This window comes from Crotalus tigris, unplaced genomic scaffold (assembly GCF_016545835.1).
Source record: "Crotalus tigris isolate CLP2741 ecotype Arizona unplaced genomic scaffold, ASM1654583v1 scf7180000017644.4837335, whole genome shotgun sequence".
Classification (NCBI taxonomy): domain Eukaryota; kingdom Metazoa; phylum Chordata; class Lepidosauria; order Squamata; family Viperidae; genus Crotalus; species Crotalus tigris.
Window position 1 is genome coordinate 3,304,857 of NW_024096536.1, and position 7,192 is coordinate 3,312,048.

Sequence of the window (7,192 nt, forward strand, 5' to 3'; positions counted from 1 at the left end):
AGGGAGGGAGGGAGGGAGAGAGAGAGAGAGAGAGAGAGAGAGATCCCCTTTTTGTAAGTTTGCTTACTCTGCAACTCCCTGCTGGCTCAATCTCTCTCTGTCTCTCTCTCTCTCTCACACACACACACACACATCCAAACACCACACACACACAGGTTAATAAAAAAGAGGAGGGGGGAGAAAGGTGGAAGCTCTCCTTTTTTTGTAAAATCTCAGCTTCCTCCTCCCCTCCTGGCTCTCTCTCTCTCCCTCTCCCTCTGTCTCTCTCTCTCTCTCTCTCTCACACACACACACACACACACACAAATAAAAGAGGGGGAGAAAGTGGAAGCTCTCCTTTTTTGTAAAACCTCAGCTTCCTCCTCCCCTCCTGGTTCTCTCTCTGTCTCTCTTACACACACACACACACACACACACACACACCCTTCCTGTTTTCTCCTCCTCATCCTTTTCCTCAGCTGCATCTGAACGGAGTGAGAGGAAGTTATTAAAAAAAAGAGAAGGGGTGGAAGAATGGGGGAAGCTCTCCTTTTTTGTAACACCTCTGCTTCCTCAGCTGCCTCCTCTTCTACTCCTGACCCGGGCCTGACGGGGTTAAGCTGGGAGGGGAGGGATGGGCTAAAGCAAATGAGCTGCTGCTGTTTCCTGCACATGCTCCAAGGCACCCAGCTGGGTTGCGGTAGGCCAGGGCTGGGGCAGAGGGGGGGGCGGTCCCTTGCCATTTCTGGGACAGCACCAAGGGGCCAAATCTGGGCCCTCCCTGGGCTGCATCTGCCCTGCAGGTCTTGTGTTTGACATGTCTGCTCTAAGTGGTTTACAGAGTCAGCATATTGTCCCCAACAATCTGGGTCCTCATTTTACCGACCTTGGAAGGATGGAAGGTTGAGTCAACTTTGAACTGGTGAGGATCGAACTTCTGGCAATGAGCTGAATTAGCCTGCAATACTGCATTCTAACCACTGCCCTGTCATGGTTCCTATATCATTCAATTCTATAATTATTTTGCAACATGAAACTTCTGGGAAGGATGTTCATAGACCATCACCACCACCACCAAATTCACGATTTGAGTCAGTAGATGTCTGGAACAATCTTTGTCTGTAGTAACTCCCACTTTATGGAACAGTCAGCAATCAGAAGACACAATAGCAATTCTTCTGGTATCTTTTTCAAAAGGTGTAAGAAAAGGTTTTTTTTTTTCTATTGGCACTTGAGGGTTGTCACTACTATTGAGCTTAATTAGCACCTATTTTTATTAGCAGTTCTTATTTATGAAAGATGTAATGTAATGTAATATCTGTAATTTCAGATATTACCAGATAGTTCTGTAAAGTCATAAAACCAATTTAACTCCGAAAGATAAAAAACTGGTTAGAAATATGTATATATAGTTTGGACCTAGGAATGAATGTATAATGTATCACCTCTAACTGATTCTGGTGTCCTAAAAGTCTAAGGTCAGTTCAATTTACAGCAGCAATTGAAGGGCTGAGAAGACAGCACAGTGGCCAAACAGTCTACTATGAAGCACAACTTTGGGACATGCTCCAGTGTGGCACTCCTATTTTCACTAAAGAGACCATTGTGATAAAACAAGTCATCAACATAATTCTGAGGTTCCAGTGTAAAAGCAGCAGAACAGAATCATAATGATAATGAAGGTTGATGCACCCAGCCACTATTTTTGCTGCATTCTTAAAGAATGGGTAGCTACTGTTTGGCTGTCTCAGCATGGAAGATTTTAATAATGTCAGGTGTTAAAAGGAGAAAGATAAAGCTTTCTTTCAAATAAAATGCTTATATTTAGCAAAGTATGCCTGATAACAATAAAACTCAGAGATACAAAAGAAGAATAAAATTTGCAGGCTATGTTCCTATTCCTCTTTATATTTATATTTTCAATCTTACTACTTTACAAATATAAATCCTGAACAATTATTAAATTGGGAGAGAAACACTAAGGCGGAAAATTAAAATTGTATTCCTGCACCTGATATATATATGTATGTATGTATGTATGTATGTATGTATGTATGTATGTATGTATATATGTATATCCAAGAACGTTTGAAATCTGTAACCATTTTCAACAACATGGGCAATTCTTATACCAGCAGTACAACTCAATTTTGAACACCTAGAAATAGGATTGGGCAGCACTTTAAATAAAATTCTTAACAGATGTTCTGGTATACTTAGGAATGCAATGCTCTTTAAAGCAGCCATATCTTTTACTGAGCTTCCATGGCTGTCTTCTGAAACTGCCATGTGAGTACAGAAAAAAATATGGTTGTTTTAAAATTGCAGAGCAATGCTTCATCTCCAAAACACATTTTTGGAATAAAATATGAAGCACTGCATAGCCATAATTGAATTTTAGTTTCTTCATGAATTAAATGTTCAGAGTACTTCTCTTCTAATCCAAGAAATCAGGCGAGTTTTTAAGGTATCCATTCTTCCAGTAAAATGCTATCCTCTTCAACAACCTGTATATGTGACAAGGGGTAAAATTATGTTCATACTCCCAAGCTTTTATTTTTTTTAGTTATGCTTGTTTTTTTTAATTTTTTTAAATTTATTTGTATGGTGATTCTGTTTTATTGTTCTTCTAGCTATCAAAATACTAATGAAGAGCTAAAAAAACAATTTAAGATTTTTTTTAAAAAAACTAGTCATGTATAGTCCACTTTTTTCAGAAATGAAAACAATTGGTAAACAACTACTGCAACCAAGGAAACCATGCATGCATAACACCCCAAATCCAATGTAATTTTAAATCATATTTCCATAATCTTTAACACAAATCAACAGATTCAGATAATAGTTCTAAGAGGGAAAGAAATAAGATGAAAGCAGTAGTATATATTCTAAGAGTAGACAAAATGGTTGATTCATAAAAGCAGTCATGACGATTAAGACAATAGTTTTACATCTGCTGAAATGTGCATTCACTTCTATCCCTAGATTTGGTTTTGGGTCATTACTGTGTTATTGAAACTAAAAATGAGGAAAAACCATAAAAAATTAAGTTATTCTTCCATAGTAGTTTCCTCTTTTCTATAGTGCAGAGATTTCATACCATGCTATTGGCTTAAATGCAACAGAGATAGCACAGAGACAGAGGGAGAAAGTTGCTATCTTGAAAGTCATTATGACATCCATTCTCACCTGGTTTCTGAATCTGTAAAAACAGTGGAAGCTGCTGGAAATATTCTGATCCACTGTCAGGAAAGTAAGCATGATGTTTAGCACTATAAACAGATCACTCAAAACTGACAGACACATACATATAGCATATTTTCAGAGCTGGAGTCTCCCTCTTTCTCATGCTACCAAGCTGATGATTTGCCTGCCTGTAATTCTCTCTCCTGTATATTTTTTTTTAAATGAGAATATTTCTGATTCTTTCCTTTACTTTGAAATTACAATGAACAAAAGTAAAGGGAGATAGGAGGGATGGAAGTATTTAACATTTAGAGAATGTTTGTGATTAAGGAGGTGAAGTAGAAATGAAAAAGACAGCAAGAATATATCTAGAATTTAAAAAATAATAATAGGCAAATAAGGCACAGCAAAAATATTTGTTATTGATAACAGTCCAGAAGTTAGGGAGAGGGTTTATTCCATGCTCACTTGGGAGAACAGCAATAAATGGAGTTAACAACTATGAAAAAAGCAAAGCAGAATTTTTTCTTTCAGTCTTTCTAGTTTCTAGATTTTACATCCTCGGTTGTTATATTACCAAGTTTTATCTATTAATCACAAGCAGTTCATATATGTTTATTCAAAAATATTTCTCACTGAGTTAAATGTATAGACTGCAACGCTGATATTTACCTGATACAAGGCTCATATGATTCAATGTGATTTACTTCTAAATACAGAAGCACAGGAATGCATTGAAACTAGAAATGAAGAAAAGGTGTTCAGTGAAACTTATAATCTTTTAGGGACTGGTCCCCAGGAAACCTCTAAGCCCCTGTAAAAGAACTTACTTTTTTGAAATATAAAATGAATTTGAAAGGTTGAATATAAGGGCAGTGGCTATTTGTAATCCTCAAACAATAACTTTTCCTTTCCAATCCAGAATTACCAACATCATGGCACAATTCTTTATGACAATTTGACAATGACTAAAATCCTATAGTCTATTGAACTTTGCTATTGCTATCAGGTTGCAACTATGCATTACCTTGGAGTTCCACACATATCAGCAGAATTTATTTCTTTAAAAAGCAGCTCATCCATCCCTATATACAGTTTTGAAGACTCATATAAGGAACTCCCCAATGAATGTTCAAAATTTTATATCGGTGTGCAGAATAACTAAATTCTAACAAAACATAGCACTAACCCAGGATGTAAATCTTTCAGAGCTGTTTTTCTTTTTCTTTTAAAAAATATACTTCTTGTTTCACTAGCTTGGTTATTAAGATTTTAACATCATTCACCATATAGATACAATGGGTATTACTATGTGCTTCGGCATCCATAGTGAATGTATGTTGTTGTTGTTAATTGCGAAGTCGTGTTCAACCCATCGCGACCCCATGGACAACATTCCTCCAGGTCTTTCTGTCCTTTACCATCTTCTGGAGTCCATTTAAGTTCACGCCTACTGCTTCAGTGACTCCATCCAGCCACCTCATTTTCTGTCATCCCATTCTTCTATTGCCTCAATCTTTCCCAGCATTAGGCTCTTCTCCAGTGAGTCCTTCTTTCTCATTAGGTGACCAAAGTATTTGAGTTTCAACTTCAGGATCTGGCCTTCTAAAGAGCAGTCGGGGTTGATCTCTTCTAGGATTGATCGGTTTGAACGGCTTGCAGTCCAAGGGACTTGCAGGAGTCTTCTCCAGCACCATAGTTCAAAGGCCTCAATTCTTTGACACTCAGCCTTTCTTATGGTCCAACTTTCACATCCATACATTGCAACTGGGAAAACCATGGCCTTGACTATACACACTTTTGTTGGCAGGGTGATGTCTCTGCTTTTTAGTATGCTGTCTAGATTTGCCATAGCTTTCCTCCCCAGGAGCAAGCATCTTTTAATTTCTTGGCTGCAGTTCCCATCTGAGGTGATCTTGGAGCCCAGGAAAATAAAATCTGTCACTACCTCCATTTCTTCCCCATCTATTTGCCAGGAATTGAGAGAGCCGGATGCCATGATTTTGGTTTCAAGCCAACATTTGCACTCCTTCTTCACCCGCATCAAGAGGCTCTTTAGTTCCTCTTCACTTTCTGCCATTGGAGTGGTATTATCTGCATATCTTAGGTTGTTGATATTTCTCCCGGCAATCTTAATTCCAACTTTTGATTCATCTAGCCCTGCCTTTCTCATGATGTGCTCTGCATATAAGTTAAATGAATGTATAGTACCGGTATATGTCAAGCTCAATACAGTGCCATCATGATTAAAGCTCTTCCGTATCATGACATCATACAAAGGGTGGAGCTTTGTCACAATAGAACATTACTTTCATTTTCATAAAAGAATTGGACACTGTAATTTCCCTTTTTTTCTTCTTCTCCACTTTCTGCTTTTTATGGAATAGATAATTCATTTTTTTTCTTCAAGTTCTGTAGCACTTGTCCAATGCCTACTTAATGTAACAAATTGTATTTGTGACATGGGCAGATTTAAGAAAATGCTTTCTGGAAGCAATGTTAGTGGTTACAATAAATATATATAATATTAATCTCAGTTAGCTATGAGCTCTTTTGATGGTTTTAGACAGATTGCTGTATTTCACCCAGAACCATCTATGCAGGCATTCCTATTCACCCACCTTATAAGCCTCTTGTACAGATTTATAAATATATTTGAAGCACCTTAAGCAAACAGGATATACTTTGTATAAACACTGAATATTGTTACTGTAATACATAAATATTACATGTCTTAGTAAGTAATGTAAATGCATTTTAAATGCCATAGTGATTACAAGTGTAAAACAGCAAGAACTATTCCTATAACATCACAATATCCATGTCTGTCCAAGCCAAATTATTACTATTACTATTACTACTATTTTGTTGTTGTTGTTATTCAAACATAGTTTCTGCAATTTCAGTTTCAATGTACATTACAAGAGATAGCAAGGTTTTAAGTCATTATAGAAATATAAGATACTTATAAAAGAGATAATGTTAGTGATATGAAAGGCCTGTGAAATAAATGAACTATCTTATCTCTCTTTGGAAGACAAATAAGAAGACAACAAAGGTCTTGTTTACCTATATAAATACTAGTAAAATTTCAGAATCACTCTTCCATTCTAAACATAAATCTCTGACTATGTCTAAGAGAAAAAGAAGGCATCTTGTTTAACCATCCAATGCTTGTTTAACCATCCAATGCTCATTGTTATTCCGATTACTTACAGAGAAACAGGAATGAAAAAGAACAGGAACGGGAGGAATGTCTGATCAGTTGCCTGGACAGGAATCACTTAGGCCTCATTTCACAGAGAAAAGGCTGATGTTTAAAGAAAGAGTTTCAATTTTCCTGGCTGTCTACATACTCATTTCAGCCAAGGAAGCAACAGCACCTGTTTCAAGTGCCTAGTTACAGATAGTGCCAGGCAGTTGTGAAACAAATATTCTGAATTCGGCCCAGATTCTGTAGTCTCTGTGTAATGTACAATTCAATCTATTTATGGACTGTATTTAGACTTGAACCAGACTGAAGCAGACAATACAAAGCCCCAGTGTATCAAGCTTTTGTTTATATCTTAAACAGTTCTGTGTCCCATTGCTATAAAATTCATTTACATTAAAAAACTCAATTCATCCCACTGGGGACTGACCATAAGCATATATGGACTAAAAAAGGGCAAGAAACAATAAACTTCCCTGTCTGTGATCCCCTGAAATCAGAGTTCAGACAGGCAGTGAGTGTCATACCTGTATTTATGGATAAAGAACTCCAAGATCGAGAGCTGTCATATCTGCATCCTTCCACTGCATGTAGAAAGAGGGGAGGAGGAAACGAGAGAGGAGGAGCAACTAGCTTTAACTGGATCATACCGGTAGCAGCTCCATCACAATTCAATCTGTCAAGGGCTGTATAAGAAATATGTTTCTTCAAGATTTAGACAAAAAGGGGGGGAGGGAGCATTCTCTCTCAAAAATGCAATCATTTCCATACTAAGCAGCTTGGGCTAAAGCAAACTTGCATGCATATAAAATCAGG

At 37.2% G+C, this 7,192-nt stretch overlaps 1 long non-coding RNA gene across 1 annotated transcript; it reads right to left on the reverse strand.

The window, feature by feature from the left end:
- Window positions 1-386: 386 nt before the first annotated feature.
- Window positions 387-6,971, reverse strand: LOC120304712. The gene is made up of 4 exons (XR_005555803.1): window positions 6,904-6,971; window positions 3,838-3,905; window positions 3,169-3,221; window positions 387-2,486 (listed from the first exon to the last, which is right to left on the reverse strand). It is a non-coding gene; the product is annotated as an uncharacterized LOC120304712 (long non-coding RNA).
- Window positions 6,972-7,192: the final 221 nt, after the last annotated feature.